Source organism: Notamacropus eugenii, chromosome 1 (assembly GCF_028372415.1).
Source record: "Notamacropus eugenii isolate mMacEug1 chromosome 1, mMacEug1.pri_v2, whole genome shotgun sequence".
NCBI lineage: Eukaryota > Metazoa > Chordata > Mammalia > Diprotodontia > Macropodidae > Notamacropus > Notamacropus eugenii.
In genome coordinates, this window is record NC_092872.1 from 630,583,962 (window position 1) to 630,600,827 (window position 16,866).

At 38.5% G+C, this 16,866-nt stretch overlaps 1 protein-coding gene across 2 annotated transcripts in view; it reads left to right on the forward strand.

Annotated features, from left to right (window-relative positions):
- The first annotated feature begins 2,497 nt into the window (after window positions 1-2,497).
- The window catches only part of ADD2 (adducin 2), a 206,279-nt gene continuing 191,910 nt past the window's right edge, over window positions 2,498-16,866 (forward strand). Inside the window, exons 1-2 of one of the 2 annotated variants that reach the window (XM_072635256.1) lie at window positions 2,498-2,585; window positions 4,253-4,315. The gene's annotated coding sequence lies outside the window, so the exon portion shown is untranslated. The remainder of the gene's footprint in view (window positions 2,586-4,252; window positions 4,316-16,866) is intronic. The other variant, XM_072635254.1, reaches the window with a different exon arrangement.

The window sequence follows — 16,866 nt, forward strand, 5'->3', positions numbered from 1 at the left end:
CCTTATCTCCAACTTCTCTTCTCTAATCTTTTCCTACAATTGCCAAAGTGATGCTTCTTACATACAGAACTGACCATGTCTTTTTCCTGCTTAGTCCTTCACTCTTGCTTCTCAGATGAAATAATTCCTTAGTCTGTCGTTTAAGAACGCCTACAGTCTAGCTCCAAATTACCTTTTATAGCTTTACGTCCTGTTAATCACTTTGAGGTCTGCTAAATGGCATCCAAATGGACCATTAGTTGTTCCCTACTCACAATCTTTGATCTCTTGCCTATGTAACCTTGTACAAGCTACTTCTCGCATGCCTAGAATGCTAAACTAGACTGCTTCCTCGTTTCTACCTTTAAAAATCTTCTCTCCTTTCAAGGCAAAGCTCAAAGCTACCTCTTCTATATGAAGCCTTCCTGTGCCTTCATAGATATCTCTTCTCCTGTCTTCTCCTCTCTTCCTTTAAGCTTTGATTTTTTCATTTACTTGTCTGGGTTACATATGTTATCCTCCCACTAGAATATAAGTTCCTTAAAAGCAGAGACTATTTTGTCTTTGCATCCTCAGTGCCTTAGTAGGCCTTTAATGAATAGTTATTAAATTGAGTTGGGTTATAGCAGATGACCTCTGAGATCCCTTTGAGGATATGAAACTTCAAGATCAGTCTGTCCTTTTGCTTCCAAATTTCAAGAAAGAGAGAAATAGAAGGATGGTATAAAAAACTAATTAAAATTTTTTGAAAGGATGGCAGATCAGAGTATATTTGAAGGCAAAAAAGAAGAGTTGGTAAAAAGGGAGAATTTGGGGCTGCTGGAAAAGAAGAAAAGTCAAATTTGAACTTAACAACTGGAGACTTTATGATTAAAAATACTCAGACCACATTGAGAATCCTCAAATTTAGCTTTCTATTACTTTTTTGCTCTAATCAGAATTATAGTAACATTGATTCTACAGTGAAGCTAGATGAATAATGATACTGGCTAAATTAGACAGTTTGGCTCTGACTTGGTATAGCTAGCTGCTTCTGGGTAGGTAACTATATTCTAATTTTCTTTGATTCAGGCTAAATCTTAAGCAGAAGGGCTCTCATAGTCTGTGGCAAACCTTTAAAAAGAATGTTATCTGTCCCACACAGTTGATGAACTTAATGAAGTAACAGATGTCTAGGAAATATGTTAGTATTTGCAGAACATCCAGGGTAAATGTCCCTCTACTTTTATTTCTGTCCCTAGTATTACCAAGCCTTCACACATTTTCCTTAGAATCTTTCATCTAAAGGCAATATAATGAAACCCATTGGTTAAAACTCAAACAAAAAGCATTTATTAAGTGCTTATTGTGTTTGACACTGTGCTAAGTGTTATAGAGACAAAGCAAAAGCAAAAAATAAAGTCTTTGCCCTTGAGGAGCTTATGCTCTAATGGGAGAGACAATATATGTACATGGGTGTATATAAAATGGAGAAAATGGAAAGTGTGTGTGTACACACACACACACACACATACACACACACAGACACTATGTATATGTGTGTGAAAATATGTGCATATATACATATTGTAAATGTTTCTATGTGCATATGTGCATACATGTATACATGTGGGTGCATATAAATTATACACATATATAATATAATGCTGCTCCTTTCAAATGAGAACAATTTGCTGAAAACTGATAAACTCTTTGTGGAACAATATCTCCCAAAAAGTTTAGGAGAAACATAGACTGTTTTGAGGATTAGTTAGAGAACTGTCCTTCAGATGAATGTTCTGAAAGACTCTATTTGAAGGTCGAGCAGTGAGTGAGGTAATGATGTCTTTGGCATATTGTCCATTAGCTCATTTGCATGTGACCATTTTTAGATTTTTAAATGTCACATCTGACAAACTTGTAGCTCAAATAACTGTTTGGGGACTTGGGGAACTGTTGAGTTCATACTTGACAGGTGGCTTTTTTTTTTTTAATTTTACCCCATAAAGATGAGTCACTGTCTAAAAGGAGTTGCTAATTTTGAGGCACTGGAAGATCTAAGAGCCACAGGAGAAGCTATAAGGAGAGAGAGGTAGCAGGGAGTGCAAACTGGGCACTGGGGGAGTCACAAGAAGCCAAGGACAGAAGACAGATGGTTTTCAGCTGAGCTCTCTGATTCTTCAGTTGCTTTGCTGGGAACATGCTGATTAGAAGAAAAGTATTGCTCTGTTGACTGGTTAGATAAAGGTTGAAGCAGCTGCCCAAAGCAAATAATAGAATTGAATCCTGCTGCTCTGTGAAGAGCTTTTTATGTCTTATTGCTCTCATATCATCTACAGCCTGAGAGACAGAAGGTGCTCGTGGGTCCCAGGCTATTTGATTTCGAGAGGGGGAAATAATAGACTTAGTGTCTGTTTTGCTCAGTTTGGAGCTTATTGGACAAAAATAGGCTGACATTTGCAAATCTGAGGAACACGGCTGTTCTTTGACTTAAGTAACTGGCTTGTAACTGAAAGAGCACACTTTTTGTCAGCATCCTGTTAAAGAGGTCTGGGGATGAAAAGAGCTTGTCACTGCTTCATTTGCTTAAAAGCTGGAGAGGAATGGCTTTGCTCTGCAGGAGAGTGGTGAGGAACTGAAGAGTATCGGGGGGATGTAGATAAAGATATATATCAGATGTAGCTTCACATGGGTGCAGATTATTCCTAGGGTAACCAGGCTTAGAAGACTTACCCATCTAGAGTTGTGAGTTACCTCAGGCTGATGGGTTTTCCTCACTTTTGTGACTCTTTCCCAAGTTTTTATATGTATGCGCCCACTCTTTCATGGACTGTGTGCATTGATGGGACAATGTGACCTATGTTTATGAGTAGACAGTGCTTTGATCTTGCTTTTGCCTTTTTTTAAGTAAATGTTATGATTATTTTTTTCTCTTGTCACTTAGTATATAAATGTTTTCTGTTTGAGTTAATGGTCTCATGGTGACTTGTTTCATGTAAATGGGAACCACACCAGTGGGGGCTCAAGAACTATAATGACAACTAGTTGAAGTGTGTTCTCTACTCTATCTTCCCCCATACATATATATACATACAGATATACATATGTCAGTGTTACCCCTAGGACCCCAGGAAGTAGTTGAAAGTTGTATCAGTATAGTATATCTCTTCCCATTCCCTCCTCCCCTCAGAACTCCAGACCTATCAGCATGAGTATAGGCTAGAACAAGCCAGCTTAGAGAATAAGAAAGGATGGGTCCATTTGATGTATATATAAATATATATGCATATATGTGTGTATATTATATACTTTTCATATATATATGAAAACATTAGTATATATGTATCTTTGTATATCTGTATATGTGTTTCTTCAAGTAGGTTTTATATTTCTTGAGGGCAGAGGTTGTGTATTCTGTTCCCTTTCTCTACTTCCCCCCTCCAACTCAGTCCATGTAAAAGAAATGCTCAAAATGTACCCAGTTAAGAAAATAGACTACTTAGCCATTAGGTTTAATTCTATGATGATTGCAATATAAACTAAAAAATGAAGGTTTTTATCTAGGTATTATTCTAGCCCATACCAGTAGTCTCTATTGTCAGAAAGAGAACATTGCAATCACTCTAGGTGTCAATATTCCCATTTTTTAAAAGGAGGATGCTTGACGTTCATAAGGTCTACATGATGGTCCTTGAGGTGGTAGTTTTTTTTTGTTTGTTTCAAATACATGTGCCCTACCTTCCTTCCCCATATTTTGGAGTTCTTGACATATGGTATTCTGTTAGAAACAATGCTAGGTTTTTATGACTATTCCTATAGATAAGATAACATGAAGCAACAAGATAGCCAGTCTGCCCTTGCCATTTGGTACGGTTTCAGACAAATGGGACATACTCTACTCTTCCAAATCCCCTGGAACAAGGTTTGTTTTTGTATGCTAGAACCCAGTCTGCCTGTACGTCTTGTCCTAACCACAACAACAAAAAAACAAAAAAGACCGTTAAAAGCTGTCTGACCTTGGACAGGTCATTAAACTGCTCTGTGTCTGCCTTCCCTCATCTATGAAATGATCTCAAAGGTACTATCTGCTCCAACGTTCAGGAAATCCATGGGATTAACTAATAATTAAGAAACCAGGTCTCTTCTGACTCTAAGTCTAGTACTCTCCCTCAACACCAGACCCCACAAAGGGAAAGTAAGGGGCACCAAAGAAAAGTTTCATCACCTTCACAATTTTGGTGGCCCTCTTTTCTCTTTCAAATCATTAATTGTGCCCCAACTCTTTCTTTCCTAGGGCCTTCAGGCGAATTGCTAACTGTTGCTGTAGCCTAAAGACATCTCTACGCTGATTAAACAAGTAAGTGACCCTTTAACACTAGAATATTGATTTAGGTTTGCAGCTGATTTTTCTAAGTAGCCACCCCTATGTCATTGCTGAGTGGTAAATCTCATCCTTCTCTTCCTTACCATCAGCATCCATGTTAACTTGTAAAATATTAGAATGTGGAATCAGTAGTAGGAGAGTCAGTCTTTATGAATGGAATTGCAGCGCTGATTGATTGACTTCACTCTTGTCTCATTATTTTAGATTTTAGAATACTTGGGCTGTAGACCTCAGTTTCCTTACCCTCAAAATGGTAGAGTTGAATTAGATGAGCTCCAAGCTTCTGCAGTTCTATCTTCTCACAACTTTTGTTTCTAATGTTTTGATATCCTTAGTTGGGCACATTAGTGAATAGCAGTGTAACATTGCTAACAAGCCTGGCCAAAACTTCTCATTGATTTTTCTCACTCTCTCTTTCAGACTGCTCAGAACTTGAATGTGTACATTACTCCTCACCTAAGAGATCAATAAAATCTTTTTGTTTATTTTGATACTCCGAGCTATTATTTCAGCATTTTGGGTTGCCAAATAGAACCCTGTGGCACCTTTCCAACTTCTGAGGGTTTTGTCATTTATGAGTTTCCAAATATATGGGAAGTCTTCCTATGGATCTTTTAACATTGTAAGGGCACTAGTATAGCACTTTGGGCTGTTTATCTGTTTTCCCTTATTCTTGCTACCCTCTGGTCATCTTCCTACCTTGACTTTTCATCTCCAACTGGGTTTTTCAGCTCTCACTCCTGTCCTCCTGATTGGTGAGAATTCAATTTATTATTCTGTGGCTACACTTGCCATCCCTGCCATATCCTAGTCAAAAATAGCCCTCCTTACTTATTACTATTAAATTGTAAACTGAACAAGAGTAGAGATTTGATTAGTTTTTACATTTTTATCCCCAATGTTTAGCATAGTCCCTGGAATATAAGTGCTTAAATAATTTTTCATTCATACATGAAGAATTCATTTCCTTTTCCAGTCATATATCCCCTCACTTAGGTCTTTTTTGTAACTTCTTACAGCAAAGTCATCATATATAATTTGCTGCATCCTTTGGATGATCTATACTTTTAGTCTTCTGATACCATATGACTGTGAATCATAGCATCCCAGGATTCACAGCCATATGGTATCACAACACATTATAGAAAATATCATGTTGACTTTTCTCCAGAATAAGAATGCATAGAGGGAGGAAAAGGAGCAAAGGTAAGGACCATTCACTGAATTTGGTGGAGTGATGATAGATGTTGGAGGAAAGGTAGGACTGCTCAAATTTACATTTTATTTGTTTTCTGCATCAAAGAGAATTGTTTTTCTTTGTTTTAGAACTGGAAAGACAGAACAAAGATGACTAATAGGGACTTGAAACCCAAGATAAATCACAATATAAGGCCTAGATAATCTATATGAGTTCAAGTCACTAAGCCCAGATGAATTATATCCTAAGGAACTGAAAGAACCAGAGCAGAGGCCCTCACTGTTGGGATTCTGCTCTAGGTTGAATTCATATCTTATTCTCTCCCACCCTCAAGTTCCACAGAGGAGATCTTTCTGGACTTCAAGCTATGGTGATCATCTACATAATTCTTCCTAAAAGAAGATTCAGGGCATTTGACTAAACCACTAATACTGGTAGTGTCAAAGTGCAGGAATAAATGAGTAAGATTTATCCTTTCTCAAAAAAAACATATAGACTGTGGTAAAAACAGAAATTTAAAAGCTGAAGCCAGTTTGAAACCTTAGAATATGAAGAGGAGGAAAATTTTAAAAGCTTATCTATTATAGATTGAAGTCTCAGATGTTCTGCAGAACTGTAAAAGAACTCACAGGAACAATAAAAGAACAACTTGCAGAAACAATGATGCCTTATAGAAGGGAGGAAAAAGTCTGTCCATGCACTGATATTCCTCCCACTACACACACACACATTTTCATAATGTTTGTGGCTGAGAGAGCCTCATTTATTGAGGAAATTCTATTTGGACTATACCTCCCTGGAAGTTTCTGAGTGACTTCCTCGTTGTGGAGATGTCACATAACGTAGACTTTTTATCATGTAATGTGCTTTTCTTTTTTCACATGTACCACGTGAAACATGTGGTACCATGTATCACATGGCTGGTGATTTTTCTCTTATAAGTAAGGGTCTAAAGGGGTTCCTGTGTATTTAGAAATAATTGGCAAAAAAAACAAGAAGTATCAATCAAATAAGCTGGTGGTGTGATTGCTTGCATTGGTGACAGTGATCTTTGAGAAAAGATGCTTTGAAAGAAAGGTGGAGTGGGGAGGAGGAGAGGTGTTCCAGAATTAGAAAAAGACAAATCGTGTCATAAATCTGAAAAAAAAAAAAAAGTGAATAGTGGTGTTTGAAAACAATGTCTTGTGAGGGATTTTTGCTCCTAGCAAAATTCTAAAATATGGCATTAAAAGGAGGGCTAGTGAATAGCTAAAATAAGGAAGTAGTGATCACAAGGAGTCCATACAATCTTCATTAAGAGCAGATCTACTACCTGACTCGTACTACACACCTTTTTGAGGTGGGACTGAAGATCACTGAAATGCTATGGGTGTAGTTTACCTTTGAGGAAAGCATTTTACAGCGGTCCATCTATCTGGGTAACTGGTCCCTAAAAGTAATCATTAATGTCTATATATCAATTTAGAAAAGGAAGGTTCCCTTGTGCTATTCAACACTTTTGTCAATTACATGAATGAAGGCACAGGTTAATGTTTATGAATATGTAACATAAATATGAAGTAAAACTAGGTGGCATTAGATAGAGTGCTGGGCCTGGAGTGTGGAAGATATGAGTTCAGACACTTGCTAGCTGTGTGGCTGGACAAATCACTTAACCTCTGTTTGCTTCAGTTTCCTCATCTGTAAAATGGGGGCAAATAATAGCACCTACCTCCCAAGGTGGTTGTGGGAATCATATGAGATAACTTCTTAGCACAGTGCGTGGTACAAAGTAGGTATTATATAAATGTTCTCTCTCATTATTATCATGAAATTCTAAAATGATACAAAATTTCTTCCTTCCTACTGTGAGCTAGACCCATCGGGTACAGTAATACCACATGTAAAGAGGCTAGCCCCAGAGAGGCAAATTTGAACTGTTATCACCAACTACTCTCAGTGGATGACCCTCCCTTCACTGATACTCTGCCTAGACTTATTGACCGGTGGTTAGCATACTCCCATCCCTTCATAATTTCTCTATACAAGTGATTCTGAATGGAACTTTGGTGCCATGAGTAACAATTTTGATTCTAAATCTATTCATTTCTCAGTCTTTGCATCTTCTGGGAGTTATTGAATCTAGATTTCCTTCAGATGCCACTGTATCCCAAGCACCCTTTCAAACACTGGCCACACTTATTTCTCATACACCAGGCACAGTGGAGGAGTTATAATATTCCTTGCTTCCCTCTTCTACTTCCAGGCACTTCTTCTTCCACTGTTATTCAGAAACTATGAGGTTCAATGAAATCCAAATTTATCATTCAGTCCAATCACGGCGATTGTTAACCATTGAGTTATTCATTCTCCTTCAGTGAGTTTTAGTGCCTGTCACTGTGTTTCTTTCCACCCTAACTCCTTTCTTTGTACTAGAAGACTTCAATATACACGTTGATGTTCACTCAAATAACAACTTCCTAATTATTAAATCTATTCAGATCCTATGATCCAACTTCTCCACCCTACCTAACCTGTGTACAGAGGTCATACCCTTGATCTTGTCAATGCCTTTTAGTCATCTACTTTCATGTTCATGAACTCTAATTCTTTTATGTGAACATAACATTTTAGGTTTCATCTTTCTCTTTATGACTTAAGGCCTCCAACCCTGTTCTTTGTGCTCATTGTCACCTGTACTATGGCTTTAACCCTACAATACTTTCCCATTAAATCACTCCAATGCTGGCAACAATTTCCTCTCTTCCCAATCTTAACCCCCTGATGAATTCAGTTCAACTCTACACTCCTTTTCTCTCAAATCCCTTTTCCCTTGTGCTATAACTGACTATGCCTTCTAACTCCAGCCTTGGATTGTGTTCTCTATTCACCTCATTCATTCCTGTACACATGCTGCTAAATGGAGCTGGAAAAAGTCATAAAACTGGTGAATAGGCCCACCACCTGTTTTCTTTTAAATCTAATTTGTCAACTAGGTCCTCACTGCAGCAAGGCAATTATACTTCTCTTTAATCAATTTTTTATCCTTTTCACCTCAGTGGCTATTCCAAATCCTCTTTACTCAATCCACTTACAACACTCCCTCTGAAACCTCTCAGATGAGGTCTTACTTCATCCAAAAGAAATTTTCTGAGAGCTCTTTCTTCTCCCCTTCTTTTCCCACATCCCTCTGACATCATCTTCCACTATATCATAGAGGTGACCAATTTTCTGGCCAAAGTCAACCCTTCCACATTCATTCTTGATCTTACTCCTTCCATATTTTCTTCTACTATTATCCCTACTCTCTCTAATCTTTAACCACTCCCTCTTTTTTAAAAATTTACTAATTTTTAGTTTTCGACATTCATTTTCACAAGATTTTGAGTTCCAAATTTTCTCCTCATCTCTCCCCTCCCCCACCCCAAAACACCATGCATTCGGATTACCCCTTTCCTCAATCTGCCCTCCTTTCTATCATACCCCTTCCTTCCCTTATCCCCATCTTCTCTTTCCTTGTAGGGCAAGATAGATTTCTATACCCCATTACCTGTATTTCTTGTTTCCCAGTTGTATGTAAAAACAATTCTCAACATTTGTTCCTAAAACTTTGAGTTCCAACTTCTCTCCCTTCCTCCCTCCCCACCCATCACCACTGAGAAGGCAAGCAATTCAATATAGGCTATATATGTGTAGTTTTGCAAAAGACTTTCATATTAGTCATGTTGTGAAAGACTAACTATATTTCCCTCCATCCTTTACTGCCCCTGATTTATTCAGTTCTCTCTTTTGACCTTGTCTCTCTCCTAAAGTGTTTCCTTCTAATTACTCCCTCCTCCCATCATCCCTCCAATTATCCCCTTCTCTCCTACTTTCCTGTAGTGTAAGATAGATTTTCATACCAAATTGAGTGTATGTTGTTTTCTCCTTAAGCCACATGTGCTGAGAGAAAGCTTCACTTTTTGCTTCTCACCACCCCCCTTTTCCTCTCCATTGAAAAAGCTTTTTCTTGCCTCTTTTGAGAGGCAAGAGATAATATGAGAGATAATTTGCCCCAATCCATTTTTCCCTTTCTCTTCCCAATATTTTCCTCTCTTAATTTTATTTAATTCCACCCCTTAATTTTATTTTTTTAAGATATCATCCCTTCCTGTTCAATTCACCCTGTACCCTCTGTGTGTGTGTGTGTGTGTTTGTGTGTAATCCCTCCAACTACCCAAATACTGAGAAAAGTTTCAAGAGTTACAAACATTATCTTTCCATGTAGTAATGTAAACAGTTCAACTTTAGTAAGTCCTTTATGATTTCTCTTTGCTGTTTACCTCATGCTTCTTTTGATTCTTGTGTTTCAAAGTCAAATTTTCTATTCAGCTCTGGTCTTTTCATCAAGAATGCTTGAAAGTCCTTTATTTCATTGAATGACCATGTTTTTCCCCTGAAGTATTATATTCTGTTTTCCTAGGTAGGTGATTCTTGGTTTTAATCCTAGTTCCTTCGACTTCTGGAATATCATATTCCAAGCCTTTTGATCCCTTAATATAGAAGCTGCTAGATCTTGTGTCATCCTGATTGTATTTCCACTCGAATTGTTTCTTTCTGGCTGCTTGCAATATTTTCTCCTTGGCCTGGGAACTCTGGAATTTGGCTACACTATTCCTAGAAGTTTTTCTTTTGGGATCTCTTTCAGGAGGTGATTGGTGAATTCTTTCCATTTTTATTTTATCCTCCGGTTCTAGAATATTAGGGCAGTTTTCCTTGATAATCTCATGAAAGATGATGTCTGGGCTCTTTTTTTTTGATCATGACTTTCAAGTAGTCCCATAATTTTAAAATTGTCTCTCCTGGATCTATTTTCCAGCTCAGTTGTTTTTCTAATGAGATATTTCGCATTGTCTTCCATTTTTTCATTTTGCCACCGCCTGGGCCCAAGGCTAGGGCAGGACCCTGGTCCCTTCTCACCCAGGTGAAAGAGCTTTCTCACTGACCTTTGAAGCTCTCTCCAGCATTTGTGGGTTGAGGAATCTGGGAACTGCAGCTGCTACTCGGGATTCTGCATCCTGCAGCCTGCTCCAGTCCTGTCTGAGCTGCACTGTGGGGCTACTTCTGGGCTGTGCTCTGTGTGCTGTGCTCTGCCCCAAACCTGGTGTGATAGACCTTTCCTTTCAGCCTTCCAAGATGTCTTGAACTGGAAATCTCTTTTACTCTCTTGCTTTGTGGCTTCTGCTGCTCTAGAATTTGTTTAGAGTTATTTTTTACAGGTATTTTATGGGCTCTGGGGGAAGAGCTTCTACAGGTCCATCCTTCTACTCTGCCATCTTGGCTCCACTCCCACCAAGCCCCTCTATTCCTGTGTATTTTAAGAATGGGAGCAACCTTTAAAGACTTGATTTTTTTCTATCATCCCTGCTAGCTATTGTCCTTACCTTCTCAGCTATATTCCTTGAAAAAAATTATCCATACTTAGTGTCTTTACTTACCCTCTCTTTTCATATCTTATAGACCTGCAGTCTTGCTTCTGACCTCAAATTTTAACTGAAATTTCCTTCTCCATAGTTACCAATGAAATTGCCATATCTACTGGCCTTCTTTCAATTCTTACTCTTCTCAACCTTTTTGTAGCATTTGACACTGGGAGCACCTTCTTTTTCTAGATTCTGACATCTGTTTTCCTCCAAGAAGTGCTACTATTTTACATGCCATGCCTGCTACCTATGGGCATGCCCACCAAGGCTCTCTCATAAATCTACTTTTCTTTCTCTATGCCCTCATTTGATGATCTCATATGCTGCCATAGGCACAATTATTTATATGCAGATGATTTCCAGATCTGTATATTTAACCTTAATTTTTCTCCTGAGTTGCAGTCCTGTGTCACCAGTAACACATTGGATAACTCATACTGGATATCTGCTAAGCCTCTCAAACTCAACATGTTTAAAAGAAGTCATCAGGATTTCTCTCCCCAATCTTCCCCTTTTCTGAATGTCCCTCTTACTGGAAGCATCATCATTCTTCTAGCCAGGGAAGGGAAAAGAAATTAGCATTTATTAAATTTCTGCTATGTGTTAGACATTGTCTTAAATGCTTTACAAGTATTTGTTGATTCACAACAATCATGGGAAGTTTATTATTATTATCCCCATTTTACAGTTGAGAAAACTGAGGCAGACACAGGTTAAGTGACTTGCCCAGGGTTATACAAATAGTAGTACCTATCTGAAGCTAGATTTTAATTCAGTTTTTCCTGACTCAACACCCAGTGCTTTTACTCCACCACCTCACTGCTTCACAATCTTTGTGTCATCCTTAACTCTTCTCTCTCATCCCACTTGTCCATCCAATTGCCAGATCTGATCCTCTAGCACATCTCTCTCGTGTCCCCATCACTCCACTAATGGAGCCCTCACTCTGATTCATGTCCTGATCACTTCTCACTGGACTAGTACCATAGTCTTTTCATTGCTTTCCCTCCCTGAAGTCTCTGTCCACTTCACACAGTTCATATCTGACCATGTCATCCCCCTACTCAATAAATTCCAGCAGCTCCATATTTTCTTCAGTCTCAAGTATAACAAAGTCCTTTGTTAGGCATTTAAAGCCTTCAAGACCTGACCTTTTCCTACCTTTCCAGTCTTTTTATACTACACACCCTTCCATATACTCTTCTGGACATGGAAGCTGATGGTAGAGGTGTTTCCTGCCCTGGTAAGTGCACACAACTAGAATATTTTGTCCTATTTGGGTGCACTACATTTTAGCAAGAATATTGACAAGTTAGAGTGTCCAGAAGAAGGTATGCAGAATGGAGATGGACTCAGGGCATGTCATAGGAAGATCACTTCAAGGAACTGGGGATATTTATCCAGAAGGAGAGAAGATTTAAGAGGGAACAATATTGCTATGATCATGTAGTTGAAAGGCTGTCATGACAAGATGGATTATATTTGGTACTTGAGAACAGAACAAGGAAGACTAGATTGAAGTTGCAGACAAATAGGTTTAGGGTCAATGGAAGGAAGAAACCACCTTGCAATTAGACCTGTTGAAAAATAGAAAGAGTTGAAAAATAGCATTGGGAGTTAGTGGCAAGCAGGAGTTAAGTGACTTGTTCAAGGCCACACAACTAATGAGTATCTGAAGCTGCATTTGAAATGAGGTCATCTTGAGGCCAAACCCAGTGCTTTATCCACTACATCACTTAGCTGCCCACATAGGGAAAGAGACCATCTATATCTCAAGAGTCTACAACCAAGGTTTCCCAGGACGGTGCTGTTTCTATGAAATAATACTGACCTACGCCAGGAGGAGCATACAACTGAGATACAAATAATTATAATAAAAAATGATTCTAGTTGTGCTTTATTAGTATTCCCAACCAGCTCTGCCAGGCAACATTTTACCCCTTCAAGATGTCCAGGGCAATTATGCTGCACTGGATTTCTCCTCTTTTCATCAATAATCTTGGAGTTCTATACCCTCTGCCAAGACCCTAGTTGAGAGCCATCTGGTCTAACATTAGGAAAGTGTGTCAAAGAGCATAAACACATGCATAAAACTTAAAATCTTATCTCCTCTAAAAACAAACGGGGAGAGATGTTTTCTCAGAAATATTTTCATTTCTTCCATTTTGTCACTGTGTTTTATATTATCCCCTTTGTTTGAGCAAGCTTGAGTGATTGTTTTTACAATTATTTCATTGCTGTCCTGAAGTACAGGCAGAGTATTATAGAATTATAGAATATTAGATCTAGAGGAGGCCTCAAAAGTCATCTGTTCTAACCTGTATCCGAATGGAGGCATCATCGACATCAAAGGTGTCAAGCCAGCAGTCCAAGGGCCCACATTCCCTAATGCAGTTGAGCCAGATTAAAATATAATTGGGAAAAATTTAACAAAATAAATAAAAGTACAATAGAACATAAATGCATAGATAAATATCTAAAATGATATCTAGACCAGGGATCCTTATGCATCTCTATTTCATTTCAATACCACTGATCTACATAATTTCTAAGAAGTGATCCTCTACCTCTATTTGAAGATCTCCAATAAGGAGGTAAAATGTGGCCTGGCAGAAAGGTTGAAAGAACTAATATAGACTACTAACTTTAGGAGTCTTAGTTCTACCTTAGTTCTAACCTTAGTAGAATCTTAGTTCTAGTTTCCTGAGGTATAGATGAAGTTCTTTCCCTTTATGGGCAACTAGGTAGCACAGTGGATAAGAAAGCTGGGTCTGGAGTCGAAGACCTGAGTTCAAATCCAGCTTCAGACAGCTGTGTAATCCTACGCACTGCTTCTCTCAGTTTCCTTGTTTGTAAAATGGGAATAATTATAACACCTACCTCCTAGGGTGGTTGTTGGATCAAATGATATTTCTGTTAAATGTTTGACCTATAATAGGCTCTCTAGAAATATTAGTTATTTTGGATTTTCTCACTTCTAAAATGAAAGGATTAAACTGAACATTTTCTAAGATTTGCTTTCTGCACAACATTCTGGGACTCTGTTATTTTAACATATAAGTTTTGTAGGGGCAAAGACTGTTGTTGTTTTAATCTCTCCCAGTGCCTGGAATAGGGTTTTGTGCAGAGCAAACCTTTATTGTCACCAGACCCAAGTGACCTATTTATTCAGCGAATGAAGGAATTGGCAGATGTGACATCTTGAGTCACTGTCAGTGAGGAAAGGTTATGGAGAATAGGATAAGTGCCGCAGCACTAGAGAGGGTAAATTTTCTAGTTTATTCATGTATTTTTTTAGGGAGATGGAGAAAAAGAAGACTCAAAAATTTAGGTTAATTCGCTTGATTGTTTTCCTTATATTCTTATGCATTATTAATAGAATGGCTTGGCTTTTGAACATTTTAGTAAAAGAAGCTCTGTTTATAAGAGTCAGCGTTCAATTCAATTTAATTTACTAAGCATTTGTTAAGTAGAAAAAAAGATAAAGGACAGTAAGCTTTCAAGGACCTTACAATTTAATGAGGAAGACAACATGTAAGTAACTATGTCCAAACAGGCTATATTTAATATAAATTGGAAATAGCCAACAAAAAGAAGGCTCTATAATAACAAAGGATTGGGAAAAGGCTTCTTATAGAAGGGGGATTCTATCTTGAGACTTGATGGAAACCTGAATAGAGATGATTAGGGAGAGTAGTCCATGGGAGAGACATCATGAAGGCAAAACCAGCATGTCCTGGCAACAGTTTGGGTATGGGGTGTGAGAGAGTAAGGAGTCTAGGATGATACCAAGGCTGTAAGTGTGAGGGACCATGAGGATGGCAGCACCCTTGACAGTAAAAGGGAGGTTTAGAAGCGAGGAGGAAATGGGGAGAAAGTACTGAGTTCAATTTTGGACAGACTGTGTTTAAGATGCCTACTAGACATCTGTTTTAAGATGTCTAATAGCAGCTGGGGCTGTAGGACCAGAGGTCAGCAGAGAGGCTAGGGCTGGATAAGTAGATTTGAAAGTCATCAGCATAGAGGTAATAATGGATTCCATAAGAGTTGATGAAGAGAACCCAGGACAAAGCCCTGTGGGACACCTAATGATGAGTCAGCACGACCTGGATGAAGATATAGCAAAGGAGAGTGAAAAGAAATGTATACCTAGAAAGTGAACCAGTGGAGAGGAGTGTTACAAAAACCTAAAGAGAGGAGTGTTAAGGAAAAAGAGGGTGATTGACAGTGTCAAAAGTTGCAGAGGTCAAGGAAGATGAGAATTGAGAAAAGGGCATGGGATTTTTCAGTTAAGAGATTGTGACTAACTTTGGAGAGAACAGTTTTGTTTGAATGGTAAGGTCGGAAGCCAAGCTAAAGAGTTAAGAAAGTGAAAGGAAAGGAAGTGGTGGTATCTTTATACGTGGCCTTCTCAAAGACTTTAGCCACAAAATGTAGAAGACATAGGAAGATAGTGGAGATATGATTGGTGAAATGTTGGGATGGGGTTGAGGATGGGGGAGACATGAGGATGCCTACATGTTTGTAGGAAATGGAATCAGACAGTAGACTGGGAAAGATCAAAAATAAGTGAGAAAGTGTGATGATGGAAGCAACAATCTGTTGAAGAAGACAAGATGGAAAGGAATCACTTGTGTATGTGGTTAGCCTTACTTAGCAAGGTGAAAGGCCACTTCTACATGTGAGATGAGTTGAAGGAGGAGTTAGTGGCAGAAAACTGACTGAGATGTTAGAAATAAGGGAAACTGAAAGGGTCAAAGATGATTGCTAGATTGTGCGAGATGCAGCACATGGTTTCATCTAGAACACGTTATACCAGAATGACTTCATCTTAGGGGAATTTTGTAGATAGTTTATCTAGATTTCAGCAAAGCATTTGATAGTTTCTTATCCTTTTCTTATAAATAAGATGGAGATAAATGGGGTAGAATGATAGTTATATGGTTTTGGAACTATATAATATAGTAAAATGTTTTGGAACTGGTTAAGCACACTTAAAAAAGTCATTAATGTTTCAATGTCTTTCCTAATATATAGTGCCAGTAGTGAGTACATTATTGTAGAGGGGGTTGAATTAGGCTGGAAGGAAGTCTCTAGTGGTTGTGACTCAGGAATTTTTACTTAGTCCTGTGCTATTTAACATTGTAATCAGTGATTTTGATCCAAGGCTCAAATGGCATGTTTATCAAATTTCCTGATGACAAAAAGTTGAATAAATGGCTCCTGCCCTAGAATAATATTCAAGGAAGCAATGAGACATATTTCTAGCCCTGTAAAATATGCTCCTCTCTTTCTAAGGAGAGCAGAATGACCAAGTTTCTAGACCCAACTTCCTTCTTCCCCACCTGGGAGTGAATAACAGCTCCCTTCCCCTCCTCTTCTTTCCCCCTCCCCTCCCTTGCCCCTCTCCTCTCCTCATGTTCTACTTAGGGGAAGGTACACTCCATGGCCAAAAGCTGACTTTTTTCCTTTGGGTTTACTGGCTACATTTCTTGCTCAAAGATCAGGCCTTAAACCCAATTCACTCTGGAGCTCATAGACTGGACAACAAGTCCCCACCCACCTAGCACAGAGTGAATGTAATTAATTACCAAATAGTAATTGTTTCTTTTTTACCTAGGAACCCTAAGGGTCTTCCTCTCCCAGTTTGATTTTTTTTTTTTTATTAAAGGAGCCATCCCTTGAGTAACTCCTTAAAGAAGCCTATTCATTGAATGGGTGTGTCTCACTCAAAGTGAGAATATGGTAAGACCTTAGCCTGAAAAGGCTAGGGTCTCACATTGCATCTTGGGCCATTTCCAATCATCCTGATGAATACCAGACCACTGGACCCAGATGGCTCAGGAGAAGCCCTCCCTCACTCAAATCAAAGTCAACTGCAAGTC